Source organism: Poecile atricapillus, chromosome W (genome assembly GCF_030490865.1).
Source record: "Poecile atricapillus isolate bPoeAtr1 chromosome W, bPoeAtr1.hap1, whole genome shotgun sequence".
Taxonomy (NCBI): domain Eukaryota; kingdom Metazoa; phylum Chordata; class Aves; order Passeriformes; family Paridae; genus Poecile; species Poecile atricapillus.
This window is the reverse complement of record NC_081288.1, coordinates 86,093,596-86,112,567: the sequence shown is the minus strand read 5'-3', so window position 1 is coordinate 86,112,567 and position 18,972 is coordinate 86,093,596. Positions and strand designations below refer to the sequence as shown.

General features: G+C 46.9%; 1 long non-coding RNA gene across 1 annotated transcript in view; it reads left to right on the top strand.

The window, feature by feature from the left end:
* Positions 1-2,078: 2,078 nt before the first annotated feature.
* LOC131592521 (uncharacterized) overlaps positions 2,079-18,972 on the top strand; it is a 38,128-nt gene continuing 21,234 nt past the window's right edge. Inside the window, exon 1 of the long non-coding RNA XR_009280641.1 lies at positions 2,079-2,365. This is a non-coding gene — a long non-coding RNA (uncharacterized LOC131592521). The remainder of the gene's footprint in view (positions 2,366-18,972) is intronic.

The window sequence follows — 18,972 nt, the reverse complement described above, 5'->3', positions numbered from 1 at the left end:
TTATTGCTTGCTTGCTACAATTAATAAAATCCTTTTTTATTAAATCACATCACTCCCTTTGAGTGAATTTGTAACATAAAATATAATTGCTAAGGTTGTTTTAAAAAAGCTAACATTGCAGAAACGCCTAACCACAATGACCACATATCCGGCTGTGAAGGCAAGAGGCTGAAACTGCAGAGCTGAAGCTGCAGGATGGTATCCGGCTGTACAAAGGGGAAGTAGAACATCTCCTTATTAAGGGGCATTGCCTACCCATAACCACTAAGAAGCAGAGGAAGACCCTACCCACGACCACCAAGAGTCAGAAGAAGACCCCCTAGCAACAGGAGGCGCAGGGGCTGATGCGATCCAGGAAGACACAGATGCAGGGACTGTATAAAAAAGGGAACCTTCTCAGCCAAGGCGCGCACCATGTGTGGGACACATAAGAGGAAGTGTCCTCTGGCTCACCCCCAGCTGGGTTTTTGCTTGCTTTACTGCTTGCTGAATGAATAAAAATTGGCTTTCATTTATTATTATTTAAAACATCCCTTCTGTTTTGTCACGACAATTTATAGCACTTCTTCTTGGGGGACTACCCCCAAAGTTATCAAAGGCTTCAGATGGTACTCATCCCCCCCCCAAAAAAGAGCCTACTTTTTCTTTATTTTCCCCCTAAATGCATCCTCTTGAATCCTTACAAGCCCCCTCTAAACTTCATCTCTCTTCCCAAAATCCCAGACTTTAAACAGAGACACAGCCTGCTGCTGCAGAAGACCACAGCACAACCACACAGGGCATTCTCCTGGGACTTAAAAAAACAAGAGCTGCAGCCACAGAGTGCCCCTGAATTGGAGCTGACACCACACGTCAGGACCGCGTAGCATCCCACTCGAACATCTGGCTAAGAAAGAGCTCCCTGAGATGGTCCCACACCAGTCCTCACCACTGGAATTTCAGAATCAAATGTGCCCGAGGCTTTACAAAACTTTGGCATGGAAAATTCAGGTCTCAGAGAAACTCTTCAACTCCTGCTTCTTCTTTCCAAGGCCCCACCCGAGCCACATGTCAGCCCACAGCACAAAAGAGCAACCCCCCTTCAGAGGTTCCAGTCACCTGGGGAAAAGTTCTGGGAGGAGGGAATCACTTAAAAATAACCTTGACTCTGCTCTGGGACCAAAGCCATCACCCTGGAGCACAGTGTCTCTGAAAACCAATTTGGGGCAAAACCCTTCTGGCTCCTGGACCACAAGTCCTAGCCCCAGTTTGCCACTCAGAAGCTCCGAGACAGGAGCCTGCAGGGAAGAAAGGGAACCATACCAAGTGTCCCCACCATGACCCAGCCCCTCTCAGTCCCTGTGGAGGCATCGCCCCTGTCCTCACTCTCACCTTCTCCACAGCACAGAAAATTTTTCCTTCTGAATGACACAATACAATCCACCTCCTTCCAGAAAACAAACTTTAAATCAACAACCACACACATTTATTTACCCATACTCACATCTGTCTCGCTCACCTTCACTCATTCTTACTCACAACAAAACAACAATAAGGTATGTTATAAATCTGTATTGTGATATTGGCTTTCGCAAGTATTAGGATGAATATTATTTGTTAAATACTTTTTAGCTATGTATGTACTTTTTCTCTTGCTAACAAGTTTTAAACTTAAAGGAATTTCATGATACAAAGTGTGATGGGATTGTGATAAGTAGAGACCCTTTTGTTCGCCTAAACATAAAGATATGATGCCCTGCAGAGCTATGCTTTGTGAAATCAGGATGAGGTTGAAGGCTGCTACTGACGCTTGCATAATTACTAACGGCCTTGCGAGCTTTCTTGAATTCCAGAAAGCTACCAAGATAAGCCTTTAAAGAAAACAGTGAAGAAAGGTCAAAAGAATAGGACTGAGGAAGACTTTTGATCTTCATCCCACATGTCCTGGGTTGATTATGATGTTAAATTGTATCCCCATTCGTCCACCTAACCCAGACACAGATTTTGTATTCTTAAAATTTCATCTAAGAGTAAAAGTGAGTGGAAAAGAAGCACCGAGTCTGTTATCAGAGGCTGTACTTGCTCCCCCCCGACATCGGGAGTTTTGACTACAGCACAGACAGACAACAAGACACAGATCGCCTTGGCTTTCCAACTAGCCGGAGCAGAGAGGTCTTCCTGGACTGTTTTCTTTCCCTTTTTCTGAAACAAATCGAACCTGCTTTGGACTGGGGACTCGGGGGAGCACCGGGAGCTTGCACCCGTGGACTACCGGGAGCCCAGCCTGGGCAGCGGCATTTTCCAGCGCCAGAGGGACTGATAACAGAGCGAACACCCACAGGAAAGAGACCCTCTGAAGTTTGTCATCTCTCCTGAACGGCGAGAGGTTTTGTAATTTGATATCATTCATTTTTGTGCTGGGTAGTGCTGTGCCTGTGAAATAAACAGGTTTTTTCCACTTCTCTCAGAGAAATCTCTTCCCGAACTGGTTGGGGGGTGGGAGAAAAGGGCCACGTGGGTTTGCTTCCCGGGGGGAGCCCCACTGGAGGTCTTCTGCCAAATTTGCCCTAAACCAGGACAAATACATTCATTGGCGACTACCTGAAGGCAGAACACGACCCCCTAGCAACTGGAGACGCATGCGCAGAGACACCCGAGAAAGGACACGTAGCCCGGAAGCCGAACCACTTAAAAGGAGGAACACTGAAGTTGGAAGCGCGGCAGCGGCGGAGCGAGACCGCTCCACTGTCGCCCAGCGCTGATTTTTGCTTATTGCTTGCTTGCTGTAATTAATAAAATTCTCTTTGATTGGATTATATCACTCTCGTGAGTGCATTCATAACAATTTGGTGCCGTGACTCGGATTGAGATGCTCGGATAGAGTGCCCCTTTGGGGAGGCGCCCCACCGGACGGTGGCCCCTCTGGAGGTATCTCTCTCCATAACCCTCAACCGACGAACCTAAATTTAAGGCAATAAGCAAAAGGGAGACCAGTCGACCCCTTAAGATCTGTGCACGGAGTCCGGACGAAGACGCGGGATGCGTGAGTATTACAGGGAACCGTTCGGGCGGGGTCGGGATCCCGGAGTGTGGCGATGTGTGTGTGTGTGCATGAGAATGGGACTGGTAGCCAGATTCCCCAAGCGAGAGCGGACCCTTAGTAGTGCGGTTCCCATTAGCCCGCGAGGGCTTGGGCAACGAACCAGGGGAAGTGAAAGAGGCTGTGTGACTTGGAAGGCACTCCGGAAGAATGGGGCAGGGGAAGAGCAAGCCCTCTGTAGCTGTTAAACTCCCACCGGTACCTAGAGATAGTCCGTTGGGTTTTATACTAGATAATTGGGAGCATTTCCCGGGAACAGAAAATAAAGATAAGGCAAAAATGATTCATTACTGTGTAGAAGTATGGGGAGGAAAGGAAATTTCAAAGAATGTATTTTGGCCTATATTTGGATCAACCGAAGATTGGATGAAACAAAAGTTAAATTCCTGGGTAGACACAAAAATCCCCTTTAGTTCAGAGGAAAGTGCTTATGCAGAGATCTGGGTAGTAAATCCCGAGGTTTTTATATTTAAACTGACAGAGAACCCGGGGAAGGGGAAGGGGAAGGGGAAGGGGAAGAAAAAGGAATCCCGAAATGAAGATACTCTAATAATACCCCCTCCTTATGTACCACCACCACAAGCCCCTCCCCCTCCGAACCTCGAGGAGGAGGATTCAAATATGCCAGATGTGGGGCCTGTTACCAGGAGTAGATCCAGAAAGAAACAGGAGAACCTATTCCCATTAAGAGAGATGCCAATGGGTGGCCCCCAAGCTGAAATAGGGTTTATATCTGTCCCTCTTAGTTCGGGGGATGTCAGAGACTTCAAAAAGGAAATGGGGCATTTGCTGGAAGATCCATTGGGGGTTGCAGAAAGAGTTGATCAATTTTTAGGACCCAATATGTACACATGGGAGGAATTACAATCTATCCTAAATATTTTATTTACGGCAGAAGAGAAAAACATGATTAGAAGGGAAGGAATGCGCATTTGGGATGCTCAGCATGTTCAGGGACCACTGGCAGTTGTAAAGTGGCCCCTCCAAAATCCCCATTGGGATCACCAAGATCCGGCGCACAGAGCACATATGCAGGATTTGAGGACTATTATAATTCAAGTAATTAGGGAGGCAGTCCTGAGGGGTCAGAATATCAATAAAGCATTTAACGAGAGGCAAAAGAAAGACGAGACCCCTACGGAATGGTTGGAAAGGCTAAGAAAGAATTTTCAACTATATTCCGGAATGAATCCAGACACCCAATTGGGACAAGCACTGCTTAAAGCACAATTTGTTGCAAAAGCCTGGGAGGATATTCGGAGGAAGATAGAAAAATTGGATGGGTGGCAAGACAGAGGTTTAGATGAGCTCTTGCGGGAGGCACAAAAAGTGTATGTTCGGAGGGAAGAGGAGGCTCAGAAGCGGCAAGTTAAGATGATGGTGGGTGCTGTGAGAGAGAGTAGGGATCAAACCTGGAAGGGGAAACAACAAAGACCGATCAGAGACTCAAAGGAAAGACAGAACGTTAAAGTTTGTTTTTTCTGTGGAAAGAAAGGACACTTTAAGAGAGAATGTAGGGTGAGGATCCAGGATGAAAAGATGTTCAAAGAAGACTAGGGGGGTCAGGGGCTCTTTATTCTGGGGATCCAAAAACACCAGAAAGAGCCCTTGATAAAGTTATAAGTGGGTCCCCAGTACCAAGAAATAACATTCTTGGTAGATACTGGAGCTGAGAGATCAACCATTCAGTTTTTACCTAAAGGATGTAGTATATCCAAAGAAACTGCCACGGTAGTGGGGGCAAAGGGGGAACCCTTTGAAGTGGGGGTTATTAAAGATGTGATGATTGAATCAGAGTCAAAAATCGGGGTGGGAAATTTTTTGTTAGTACCAGAAGCAGATTATAATTTGTTGGGACGGGATTTAATTATTGAATTGGGAATACATTTAGATATAGTCGATAAAGAGTTGAGGATAAGGCTATGCCCTTTAAGAGTAGAAGATGAAGACAAAATAAACCCAGAAGTGTGGTATACACCTGAGAGTGTGGGACAGTTGAGGATAACCCCATTCTCGGTCACTATTAAAAACCCAGAAATCCCAGTCAGAATAAAACAATATCCCTTGTCACTTGAGGCACGAAGAGGGTTGAAACCAGAAATTGATAGATTGTTAAGTAAGGGACTATTAGAACCATGTATGTCACCTTTTAACACACCCATACTGCCAGTAAAGAAGCCAGATGGGACTTATCGTTTGGTACAAGATTTAAGAGAAATTAATAAAGGCACAGTAGCACGGTTCCCCATAGTTGCAAACCCGTACACGCTACTAAGCAAGCTGGGACCCGACAGTTTATGGTACAGTGTTATAGACTGAAAAGATGCATTCTGGGCCTGCCCTCTTGATGAGGCTAGCCGAGATTATTTTGCATTTGAATGGGAAGATCCAGATACGGGGAGGAGACAACAACTGAGATGGACAGTATTGCCCTAGGGATTCACAGAATCCCCCAATTTGTTTGGGCAAGCATTGGAGCAGATTTTACAGGATTATCAGATAGACCCTGCAGTGACCTTGATACAATATGTGGATGACTTGCTTTTAGCTGGGAAAGAGGAAGCAGACGTAAGGAGAGAGAGTATTAAGTTGTTAAATTTCCTGGGTTTAAAGGGATTGAAAGTATCCAAGGCAAAACTCCAATTTGTGGAAGAAGAAGTAAAATATTTAGGCCATTACCTTAAAAAGGGAGAGAAAAAGATAGACCCTGAAAGGATACAAGGAATTCTGCCACTACCGGTTCCTAAAAATAAAAGACAGATACGTCAAATCTTGGGGTTAACAGGGTACTGTAGACAGTGGATTGAAAATTATAGCAGTAAAGTTAAATTTTTATATCATAAATTGACACAGGAGGGATTAATGAAATGGAGTTCAGAAGATACAGAAAAACTCCAGGAGCTACAAGAAAGTTTAATTCATGCTCCTGTCTTGAGTCTCCCGGATTTGAAAATACCCTTTTATTTGTTTGTAAATGTGGAAAATGGAATTGCCTTCAGAGTCCTGACTCAGGAGTGGGCAGGGAGAAAGAAGCCGATAGGGTATCTATCAAAGATCTTGGACCCTGTGAGTAAGGGCTGGCCAACTTGTCTGCAAGCAGTAGCAGGATGTGCCCTACTGGTGGAGGAAGCTAGAAAAATCACCTTTAATAGCAATTTGAAGGTAATGTCCCCCCATAATATTCGGAGTGTGTTACAGCAAAAGGCAGATAAGTGGATTTCAGATGCTAGACTTCTAAAATATGAAGGAATTTTAGTTGAGGCTCCAAACTTGATATTAGAAACGACTGCTTTACAAAACCCAGCTGCATTTTTATATGGAGAACCTGAGGGCGAACCTTTGACACATGACTGTATAACCACAATTGAGGAACAAACCAAAATTAGACCTGATCTGGAAGAAGAGGAATTGGAAAGCGGAGAAAGGTTGTTTGTGGATGGGTCCTCCAGCGTAATAGAAGGAAGGAGGAAAACGGGTTATGCCATCATACGAGGACCTGATTTGCAAGTCCTAGAATCAGGCCCATTAGACAAATCTTGGTCGGCCCAAGCCTGCAAATTGTATGCAGTATTAAGAGCATTGAAATTACTAGAAGGAAAGGAGGGGACAATATATACAGATTCCAGATACAGTTATGGGGTGGTACATACGTTTGGAAAACTGTGGGAACAAAGAGGTTTAATAAACTCCCAAAGGAAAGATTTGGTTCATCAAAAACTCATCATTGCAGTATTAAAAGCCCTGAGAAGGCCCAAAAGGTTGGCAGTGGTTCATTTGAAAGGATACCAGAAGGGAATGGACTTGAGGAGTAGAGGAAATAATGCCGCCGATCAGGAGGCGAAACGGGCAGCATTACGAACAATGGTCCTAAAAGAAAAAGGGGGGTATGAAGAAATTTTGAAACATAGGGATAGTGACTTGAGAAGTAGATTTACTGAAGAAGGGAGGTTAAAATGCCCAGAGACAGGAGCAAGAGAAAACCCGGAGGGGAAATGGTTTCTCCCACATGGCCGGGAAGTACTACCAAAAGCCATAGCTCAAAGAATATTAGAAAAAATACATCAAAGGACACATTGGGGAGCACAGGAATTAACAGACTATTTCGCTGTGAGGTATATGAGCACAGGTATTCGAGACTTAGCTAAGCAAATTACTAGAAGCTGTCTCCCATGCTTACAAACAAATAGGAAAAATCTCAGAAAATTACCGTATGGAGGGAGACCCCTGGCAAAAAGACCCTTTGCAAATATTCAGATTGACTTCACAGAACTACCAAAGGTAGGGAGACTTAAATATCTCTTAGTCCTAGTAGATCATCTCACTCATTACGTAGAAGCTTTCCCAACATCTAGGGAAACTTCACGAACAGTTGCAAAGGTATTATTGGAAGAAATAATCCCTAGATATGGAGTACCAGAGACAATAGACTCTGACAAAGGTCCCCACTTTACATCAAAAATAATTCAGGATGTGTCAGAAGCATTGGGAATAAAGTGGGAACAACACACCCCTTGGCACCCTCAAAGTTCTGGGAGAGTAGAAAGGATGAATGGGGAAATAAAAAAGCAACTTACCAAGCTAGTGATGGAAACAAAACTATCATGGGTCAAGTGTGTTCCACTAGCCCTTCTGAATATTCGAACCCAGCCAAGGGCAGATTTGGGGATTTCCCCTTTTGAGATGTTATACGGTATGCCCTATAATATAGAGGAAGTTCAAACACATCCAAACGTGAGTGATAAATACATCAATGAGTACTTAATAAAATTGATGAAGTTCAAAAAGGCACTGTGGGAAAAAGGGATGTTAACCCAAAGGCCACCATTGGATTTTATATTACACCAGGTACAACCCGGAGAGTGGGTGCTGATAAGAAGTTGGAAAGAAAATCCCTTAACACCGAAGTGGGAGGGACCATATCAAGTCCTCCTAACAACTGATTCTGCAGTTCAAACAGCGGAGAAAGGCTGGACACATGCGAGTCGAATAAAAGGACCTGTGAAGCCACCAAAGGCTAATAACTGGGAAGTGGTTAGCCCGGCTGGGGACTTGAGACTTAAGATAACCCGAACAAAATGACATCCAAGAACTATTAACCTGCTTAGAAACATATGAATAGTAAACTCCATAAAGGCTTTTATATAGAATATAAGATACCCCCATCTAGTGGTGAGGAAATATATAATAAAGGTGTTAAAATAGGCTGTGTTTTATACCAGAATTGTTACCCTTTTGTCTGTTTTAAATGTATAATATGTGAAGAACATTGGTGGACCCACTGTCATAGAGGCTACCCACCAAGAGGGGTGTGTAGCTCTTGCTACACTGCCCAGAGGAGACTCACTAATTGGGCCCTAGTAACCAGAATACAAGCAGGAGAATTTGAGACAGGATCAGAGAAGTGGTGGGCTATCTACTCAAAAGGAGTCAATCCCTTGTATTATTGTTACCATCCAAATGAACCTGCGCCTTTTATAGCAAATATAGTAGCTGGGTTGTGCAGATGGTGGCTCCAGGAATTGGGGTGCAATACCCCTTTAGTAAAGCATAAAAGTTGGAAAAAATACATACAAAGAATCAATAAAAGAAGGAGTAATTCCCCTCCTGCAGAGTACTCTTGCTGCCGAGAAGATGGTACACCCCGTGTCCCGCGGCAACCGGGTCGACGATGGGAGAGGCAGAGGAGTAATAAACCGTGGAGGGAAACACTCCAATATACATGGGACCAAAAGGTCATGGTCCTGGAAATGCCACAAGAGTGGGACTGAGACAACCCAGCGAAGTAATTTCCGGGGAATCCAAATTTGCAATTCCCAAAAGAAAAGCCTCTATTATAGCAGGGGAAGCCAATGCTCATTAAAGAAGTCAGTAACATTTATAATCTTAATCAGCACATTTAACAGTTGCATAAGCAAGACTCACGAACCCTTCAATTGGTCTTTAATCGGATGGGAAGACCAGGTCATTATCCAATCACAGATCACCCCTGGAGCCCCTAGCTTTCAAGTTACATTGGACTCTCTCATTAAGTGGAAGGGTACTGGTCATAGCTGGCCCGGGCATAAGGTATTATATATGTGCCCAGCTTCTAATCCAGGCAGAGGATAATGTAATTACCCTGGGGAATTTTACTGTAGATATTGGGGCTGTGAGACAATTTCCGTGGGATGGAAAGTACAGAACCCAGATAAGTATCTAAAGGTTGAAAGGGGTCCACGCGGATGTATAAAGCCCTGGACAGATCCCTCGGGGATAGTAACATATGTTGGGACTTGTAAATTTCACTACATCAATATCACACAACCCGAAGACCCTGGGTGGTTATTAGGACGAACCTGGGGTCTCAGGATATGGGAACCCGTAAAGGATCGGGGAGTGCACATTCTTATAAAGAAGGAGGTGGCCCCCCATGATGATGGAGCTGTTGGACCAAAAGCAGTGGTATGGGGAGCAGTAGACCCCAAAATAAGGGATCAGAATAACCGTTCAGACAAACCAGAAAATAGCAATGAGTCCCAAGTATCAACCACAGTGGGGACACCCCAAGAATATGGAAACAGGGTTCTTTGGAAAATTTTGCAAGCTACCTTTAAAGTGTTAAATAACACATACCCAAATTTAACTAGGGAATGTTGGTTATGCTATAATATTAACCCACCCTTTTATGAGGCCATAGGCTCCATAGCAGAACTGAAAAGAATAAACGGTACCAATCCCGCTGCCTGCCTATGGAAAAAGGGACGGGAAGACACCCCAGGAATAACGTTATCTCGAGTCACTGGAAAAGGAACATGTGTGGGAAATGTGCCCCCAGATAAGGATCATTTATGTCAAACAAAAATGCAGATTAACAACCCTCACAAGCCGGCTCAGTGGATGATTCCAGCAGCTAATACTAAATGGGTTTGTAACACTCTAGGAATAACCCCGTGTGTTTCCATAGCAGTCTTTAATGAAACCTACGAATTTTGCATACAGGTTATAGTAGTTCCCAGGATTATTTACCATTCTGAAGAATATGTGTATGCACAATATCAAAACCCAGAACATCGGTTGGTAAAGCAAGAACCCCTCACGGCACTAACAGTAGCCGTATTGCTAGGCATAGGAGGAGCTGGATTAGGAATGGGTGTAGCGTCCTTAGTAAATCAAAACCAGGGGCTCAGAGAGCTTAGAATTTCAGTAGATGAGGATTTAAGAAGAATCGATAAGTCTATAAAAGACCTCACAGACTCCCTAGACTCGCTGGCTGAAGTGACCTTGTGTTGCTATCCTTCTCCTCGGTGGGACCCCTCTGTCCCACCCCCCGTGGTGCGAGCCTGCTCGTCTCAAGGCACAGGAGGCGGAGGGGGTCCTGGAGTGGATACAACACGGACTCAAAGTATCTAGACACAGGAGGCTCAAACTTGCTGGAATAATCCCGGGTTTATTGTCTGTGTTCCATCCGGGGCAAGAGAGAGACCGAAATGCTCAGGGTCATATCTCTTATACCAGGGGGCAGGGGTGATTAGGGGATGCAGGGAGGTCACAGCCAATGGGAAGGGGGAAGGGAAGGAAGGTTCTCAGGTAGGAACTAACATTACACAACCCACAGGTGAGTTTTACCCTTGGGAGGTACCAAGATTTTAGGATGCACTACAACACCTCACCCTTTTCTGTTATATGAAAATGAAAAACATGGATTTGAGTAAGAGGTAGGTTATTTCTACAAAAAGAAAAGAAAAAAAAAAAAAAAAAAAAGGAACAGAAATTTTTTAAAACAAATTCACAGCCAAAGTATGCAGGTCAGAGGCTAGAGAGGTTTCTTCTTGCTCTCTTCAGCGGCGTCTTCTCTTGGAAGCAACAGCTACCTGCTTCTCCTTTTTTCTTGCTGGTGCTGGATTCTTTGGAACAAAAGGTTTTACCCATTTCTGAGGAATCCATCGGGGGCCTGTGGGGGTGGATACACACGCGTAACCACGCCCCCAGGTGACAAGTTCATAGGGGCCCTTGGTTTCCCAAGTTTCAGGGTCTCTGATTAACACTGGTGGATGCTGTGACAATTTAAACTGACTACCATTGTTAAAATGCCGAGTTACAGGAGGATTCATGTTTTCAAATGAGCAGTTTAGGAAATTAATGGTAAACAGAGCTTTACAGAGTTTCTGTTGTGGAGACATCCACACTGCTTCACTGCCTTGCCTGGCTAGAACTTGTTTGAGCGTCTGGTGGGTACGCTCGATTACAGCCTGACCTGTGGGGGAGTGGGGGATGCCAGTTTTATGTTCCACTCCCCACTGTTGGACAAATTCCAGGAACTCTTTGGATTTAAACGCTGGGCCATTATCTGTTTTAATTTCTTTAGGGATTCCCAATACAGAAAAGGCCTGTACTAAATGTTGTTTAGCATGCACAGACTTTTCTCCTGCGTGAGCAGAGGCATACACTGCTCCTGAGTATGTATCAATACTCACATGTACATACTTAAGGCGACTAAAACTGGGGATGTGAGTGATATCTGTTGCCACACCTCACAGCTCTTAAGGCCTCGGGGATTAACCCCCAGGCCTAATGATGGCACTGCCTGGAGCTGACAATTGGGACAGGTAGCCACGATGGCTTTAGCCTGATCCCGTGTCAGCTGGAACTGATGAATCAGTCCTGGCACATTTTGATGGTATTGCTGGTGACTTATTTTTGCCTGCTGAAACACATCAGGGAGACATACCTTCTCCGCTGGGGCAGCAAGGGAATCAGCCCTCCGGTTTCCCTCAGAAATTTCACCTGGCAACGGTGTATGCGCCCTTATATGCATTACATAGAAAGGTTGTTCTCTATTCGAGACCAAGTAAATCAGTTTTGAAAGCAATCTAAAGAGATGTTCGTTCTCAATGTCTCTGAGAACTGCTTGTTCCGCTCTGGACACCACTCCTGCTACGTAGGCTGAGTCAGTAACTAAATTAATTGGTTCTGAAAATTTCTCAAAGGCTCTCACGACCGCAGCTAGTTCAGCTATCTGGGGTGACCCCTCTACAAACTCAACATCAGCTTCCCAAAGCTGAGTCTGTGGATTTCTCCAAGTCATCACCGACTTGTGGGATGTCCCAGATGCATCAGTGAACACTGTGAGCGCTTTGAGTGGCCTTCGGCTCCTTTTCTCACAAGGAATGATGTGGAATTCCTCATGAAAATATTTGTGTGATGGTGCATTAACTGAAATCTGCCCACTATAGCTGTCCAGAGCTAACTGGAGGTTAGCATTGCTCTGCAGCAGATGCTCAAACATCTCTTTGGTCAGTCTCTCAGGGGAGTGTTTGCTTTCTCCAGAGAGCCTGACTGGGAGGTGAATACACATAAAGTCACAACCTGCTAGTTCTCGCAGCCTTACCCTGGCCTTTTGAATCAGCTGAGCCATCAGCTCTTGTGGCTTGGTGATAGTTTTGGGCCTTTGATGAGAGAGGAAGACCCACTCTATGATTAAGAGTGCATCTCTCTGCCCCTCGGCCCATTGGAATATTAACCCATGTAGGTGTGGTAACTTCCCCAGGACAATAAATTTGAAAGGCAGCTCAGGTTTGAAGCGGTGTGCTTGTCTTTCTGTCAAGGCCTTTTGTGCCTTTTCAATTACAGTTTTTGCTTCTGGAGTCAGCTCCCTGGGAGACAGTAACTCTCTCTCCCCTTTCAATAAATTGAGTAGGGGACTCAGGTCCTCATTTGTGAGACCTAGCCATGGTCTGACCCAGTTTAGTGACCCACATAGAGAGTGGAGATCTGCTAGAGTTTTAGGATTACCAATAATTTCCAATTTTTGTGGAACAACAGTCCGTGCAGTAATTTCCAGGCCCAGGTATTTCCAAGGTGGCATCCTTTGAATTTTGTCTTCCTGCAACTGAAATCCAGCAGAGGTTAAAACTTTAACCACTAGGTCAAGGGTATCTTTCAGTATGTTGTTATTGGGACATGAAATTAAAATATCATCCATGTAATGCAAAATGATAGCTTCTCTCTTTTCAGCACGCACTGAGGACAGCAATGACCCCACATACCACTGGCAGATGAAGGGGCTGGCTTTCATCCCCTGAGGTAATACTGTCCAGTGGTACCGTTTCATTGGAGCTTCCCTGTTAATTGTAGGAATGGAAAAGGCAAACCTTGGTGCGTCCTCTGGGTGCAGGGGAATTTGAAAAAAACAATCTTTAATATCAATTACTGCTAGTGGCCAATTCTGTGGCAGCATGGTGGGAGATGGCATTCCTGGTTGGAGAGATCCCATATCTTGTATTTTTTTGTTTATTTCTCTTAAATCTTGAAGGAGACGCCATTTATCTTTCCCTGGCTTTTTTATTACAAACACCGGGGAATTCCAAGGGCTGGTTGTTTCTACTATGTGTCCTTTAGCCAATTCTTCTTCCACTAATTTTTCTAGCGCCCCAAGTTTTTGTTTGCTGAGAGGCCACTGGTTCACCCAAATTGGATCATTATCTCGCCAAGATAACTTTTGGACCGGACGCTCTACAGTGGCCTCTATCAAAAATCCTGAGGTGTCTCAGGAATTGTTAATTTGACCCCCCACTGCGACATGGTATCTCTCCCCCACAAGGGACACTTGTAGTCAATTACAAAAGGTCGGACACTAGCTATTCTACCGTCCGGACCTTCGATCTGGACAATATCTTTAGCAACTTTTGCCAGTTTCATTCCTCCAACACCCTGTATTTTTCCTGCCACCGGTTGTAATTCCCAATGTGAGGGCCACACCTTCTCCGGTATGATGGTCACATCTGCTCCCGTATCAATTAACCCTTCTATATGGAGATGTTCTGATTTATGTGTTAGATTACACCCCATAATGGGCTTATCTTCACCCAGAACTTCTGCCCAGTAGACTCCTGGTGCTTTGTCATCTGCTGGGACTTCTGCTGGAATAGGGATCACCTGGGCTATTACCTGCCCTTTGTCTATATAGAAAGGTGGTTGAGGGCACCTAGCTAAGAGACTGAGATGTGTTAGGTCTCCCATAATTGTCATGGGAGCCACCTCAATCTCTATTGGTGTGTGTGCTGTGTCTCCAATAACAAAATACCTACTATCCAGTCCAGCCAGGTCTTGTGAATTTTCCTGCAAATCTACTTCAACAACAGCCCAGCGGTCAGATCTGAAACAAAAAGCTTTAGAAGTTACAAGTCTGAATCGCTTTTGTGGTTGCCAGACCTTATTAGGCAAACATTCCTCACAATTATATTTCTGCAGTCTCCCACCCCGCTCCCTTTCCTCCCCTTTTCCCATTAAAACAGAGTCCTTTTTCTGCTGTTTCCCTTGTTGCTGGGTTTGAGGACAGTTCCTTGCAAAATGTCCTGGCTTCTTGCACTGGAAACAGATGATGTGCTGTAGCTGTCCTGGTGGCATCTGTGGCTTGTTCATTCCTGGATGTTGCCGCCCATATTGCTTGGTTTTATTAAGTTCAGAGGTAGTTTACCCCAGTTGCTCCCCGGTCATAAAGAATGGTTTGTCCCCAGGTGCCCATCATGGTAAACCCTTCCCATTTTTCCAGATTGTTCCCCATCCATCACCCTAATCCTGCCCCTAAGCCCTGTCAATCTATGTGAACCCCCACCTTTTGTTCCAGTTCTTTCCCTGCCTATCATCCCTTCCTCGACGCCCTATTGATTGTACAGTTGCTTTCCCCCCCCCCGGGTCCCTACCATTGGTCCTGCATATTGTAATCCCCACCCTTAACCCCTCCGTGGCTGTTGTCCCATTGGTCACCATACGAGCCGCCCACGGTCCTTAAAACCTGGCGCATGGGGGTGCCCAGGGTCTCGGCTCAGACCTCTCCCCTGTGATCCCAGCCCCGCACCTGTTGGAATAAACTTGTTCCTGGGAAATCGGAGGAGTTTGAGCACTCTTTCTCCCTTCGTCACAACTCGTGTCGCCCTGTAAGCCTCAACGCCAGAGCGCAGAGGAGCTCTGGAGGTTCCAGGTTGAGCCTCGCAGTGCTAGCCTGGTTCCCCACTCCTGCCGCTGACATCGGCCACAGCTAGCCGAGGCAAAAGAGGCCGATTCGGGCAGCGACAGATGGCGCCCAACGTGGGGCCTCTCGTGAAGCGTGGAGACCCCCGGAGAAGTCGGTGAATCTACGCACTTGTGTGGATTTTACAAAAGACTGTGAGCGGCAGCTATCCCCGGTAGAGCAGACTCATTTTTGTCGAGTGCTGCTCCTGGGGATCGAGGTGGCAACCGTCGACGTGCCGACGATCGCCTCGGGGTTTGTGGACGTCTCCTGCAGCACCGGTCTGGAATTGGGTGAGTAGCCCCACGTGGGGGACGAGGGGGTGTGCAAGTGTGTGCAGCTCCCCCTGCTGTGTGTTGGTGTGCAGCTCCCCCTGCTGTGTGTTGAGAATCCCTCGGGGAGGGAGTGTGGGGTAGCCCGGTTCAGACCCGTACTTTGTTACGTGTGCCTTTAGCTGCAGGGGGTGGTGGGAATTGCTGTGCTGGGGTTAAAAAGATGGGCGCACGTCTGTCAGCACAGCAAAAAAGAGTTTTCTACCAAGTTGTGACTACCCTTGAAGGACAGAGTAGACGGTTTTCTCGTGAGAGGGTGAAACAGTTTGTGAGATGGCTGTTCCTGCATTTCCCCAACTTCACCCCAGACAGAGCAAACACCGTAGAGTTTTGGAATGAAGTCGGAATAAAGTTAACAGAGTTAGTAAATGAAGGACATACATCGGCTGACAAATTTGTAACATTGTTTATCTTAATTCAGTCTGCCGTAATAAAAGAAAAAAAAATGCAACAGCAAACGCCACAAACTGCCCCAGTTTCCCCAGTTTTCCCATCCCCGTGTTCCTCTCCCCCTGATCCCGAGTTGAGGGAGACCTGTGGAGCGACCTGCAGGGCAAATTGTCCTGTTCAGGGTTCCCCCAAGGGTAACAGGATCCCTGGCCCCCCACGTCTCTCCCAGAACCCCTGCCCTGGTAGCCCTGGCCAAGTTACCAGAGCACTTTTCGATTCCCCCGTCTCCCCAGTTACAAACCCTCAGCTAAACATTTCCCAAGTTGCAAGTCCCCAGTTTTCACCCTCAGACCCCCGTGCCTCAGTTTCCCCCAGTTTCCAGTGTTCCCCTGTGTTCCCCTACCCCTCTCCTAACCCTCAAGAGGGCTCCCGGAGGGCACAAAATGGCGGGGACCACATGGCTGGGACCTTCCCTTGTGCCTCTTCTCCCCATAATCCCTTTCAGACCCCCATGAACAACCCTTTCCTCCCTAGCTCCACCCCTTCTCCCTACCCTAACTCCACCCAGTTCCCCTCGAAAACCTCCTCCTCCTCAGGGGCGGGCCCCTCTGAAGTCATGCACCTAAACCCCGCCTTTTCTGATTGCCGCTCCTCCCCCTTGCCCTCCTCCTCAGTCGGTCCTCCAGTCCCGCCCCCTCCGGCTCCTGGTTCCCACGCCCTTTCTTCCGGTTCCCACGGTACCACACCCGGTTCCCATGCTTTGGGAGCTAGAGGTGGTAAGCCTGGAAGCCAGAACCCGGAACAGGTAGAAATCCCCCTTGCCGCACCGGTGACTTCTAGTGGAAGGGGGGGGCGGTCCCGGGAATGGGAAGCCCTCTCCTTCCAGACTAAGAGAGAGCTGTGCAAGGCACAGAAGGAGTTTGGGAGAGGTAGTGAATATTTTAAAGGTCTATTAAAAGCTACCTTTTCTGCGAACGAAATGGTGCCCAGTGATCTGAAGGAGCTGTTTTCCTGCCTCCTTTCCACAGCTGACTTCAGGTTGTGGAAACAGGGGTGGAAGAGATCATTAGAGACCATCCTTCCAAGCCTCTTGCACAGTATTGATAGATGTATAGATGGAGTCCCTCTGACTTTAGATCACTTGTGCGGTGAGGGAAATTGGGACAAGCCAGAGGAGCAGGCCAGGGTATTACCCCGGCCTGTCCTGATTAAAATCATGGAGGCCGCAGAAAAGGTTTTCAATACATTACCTGAGGAGGGACCCCAGATAAATTTAATGAGTATTTTCCAGCTCCCTAATGAACCTTTTAATAAGTTTATCAATAGATTGCAAGCCCAGGCAGAGAAGCAAGTAGAAGAGGCAAATCTACAAGAACAGCTTGTATTAGAAGTGGCAAAAGCCAATGCCAATGACATTTGTAAACAGATAATTTTCAGTTTGCCTCTCTACCCAACCCCGACACTAGACATCCTCATCGAAGCCTGCTCCAGGAAGGTGCCGATGATGGGGATGTCCAGAGCCATCCCACCGCAACAGTTGAGACGAGCGCCTACGGCAGCAGTGACGCAGTTTCCACCATCACCAGCGCGTCAACCACTGTGTTTCCGCTGCAGGCAACCTGGACATCTAGCTAGGGACTGCCCGGCAGAGCATCCTAGCCAAGGGAGCAGTGGGGGGGCGAGGGCAAACAATACAATAATAAAAAAAAACTAGGGGAGCTGCGCGAGCCTGCCCCGCGCGAAGCGATAAATGGGGCAGGCCTTGCGGGGGAGGGGGGCTTTTCACATCAGGCTTGGACACCCAACCGGACGCGACATCTAACCACCACCAAGGACATCCTCTTTCAAACCCAGCACTGGACAGTAGTTGCTGTGGATCCACTGGAGGGAGGCAAGAAAAACACTGGATGTGACTGTAAGTACATCGCCATCGGGGACACTAAACACACACCCCCAGAGATTGAAATCTCCCCGATCACCTTCCCAGAGGGTCCGGAAGATCTCCTCCTCTTAGCGCGCTGCATTCACCCACCATATTTTCTCCCAAAGGGGCAAATCATAGCCCAATATGTTCCTGTCCCGGAGGGAGTCCCAGTGGACGACCACGCACCAGGCGTCTACTGGACAGAAATAGTGGGTGAGGACAAACCCATCATCGATTGCAGCATCAAGCAGGGTGCGGAATCTGTCCATCTGAAGGGTCTGCTTGATACGGGGGCAGATGTGACGATCATCCCCCAGAGGAGATGGCCGTCACATTGGGAGCTGCAACCTGTGGCAGGGAAAATTCAGGGTATAGGGGGTACTCAATTAGCGCAAGTATCAAGGAGCGTAGTGCAAATTATGGGGCCGGATGGGCAATTGGCAAATTTACGCCCATTCATTGCGGATTTCCAGGTTCCCTTGTGGGGGAGAGACCTTATGTCACAATGGGGGGTAAAGATTGAAATCCCGAAAACCCCTCGGGATTTTTAATAGCGGCCACTGTAGAGCGCCCCTTCCAAAAACTTGATTGGACCACTGATGAAGCAATCTGGATTGATCAGTGGCCGCTTCGAAAAGACAAATTAAAGGCGCTCAACGAGCTCGTGGAGGAGCAATTATTAAAAGGTAATCTTGTAGAGACTACCAGCCCTTGGAACTCCCCAGTATTTGTTATCCGGAAGCCGGGGAAAGACAAGTGGCGGCTCCTTCACGACCTTCGTGCCATCAATAAAATCATTGTCGACATGGGACCCCTCCAACCAGGGATGCCTACTCCAACGATGCTCCCCCGAAATTGGAATCTGGCCGTAATTGATATAAAAGACTGCTTCTTTCAAATTCCCTTGCACCCTGATGACGCCCCACGGTTTGCCTTCTCGGTGCCCACCCTCAACCGAGAAGCCCCAATGAGGAGATTCCACTGGCGGGTGTTGCCACAAGGCATGAAGAATTCACCCACCATCTGCCAGTGGTATGTCTCCTCATTGCTGTCTCCCGTGCGCAAAGAGATGGGGGAGGTCATCATCCATCACTATATGGATGATGTCCTAGTATGCGCCCCCCATGACGATCTACTCACCCGATCACTTGACCGAGTGGTTAAGGCTTTAACATCTGCAGGCTTTCAACTCCAGGAGGATAAAGTTCAACGGATGCCACCCTGGAAGTATCTGGGTCTGCGGATTGCTGAGAGGACC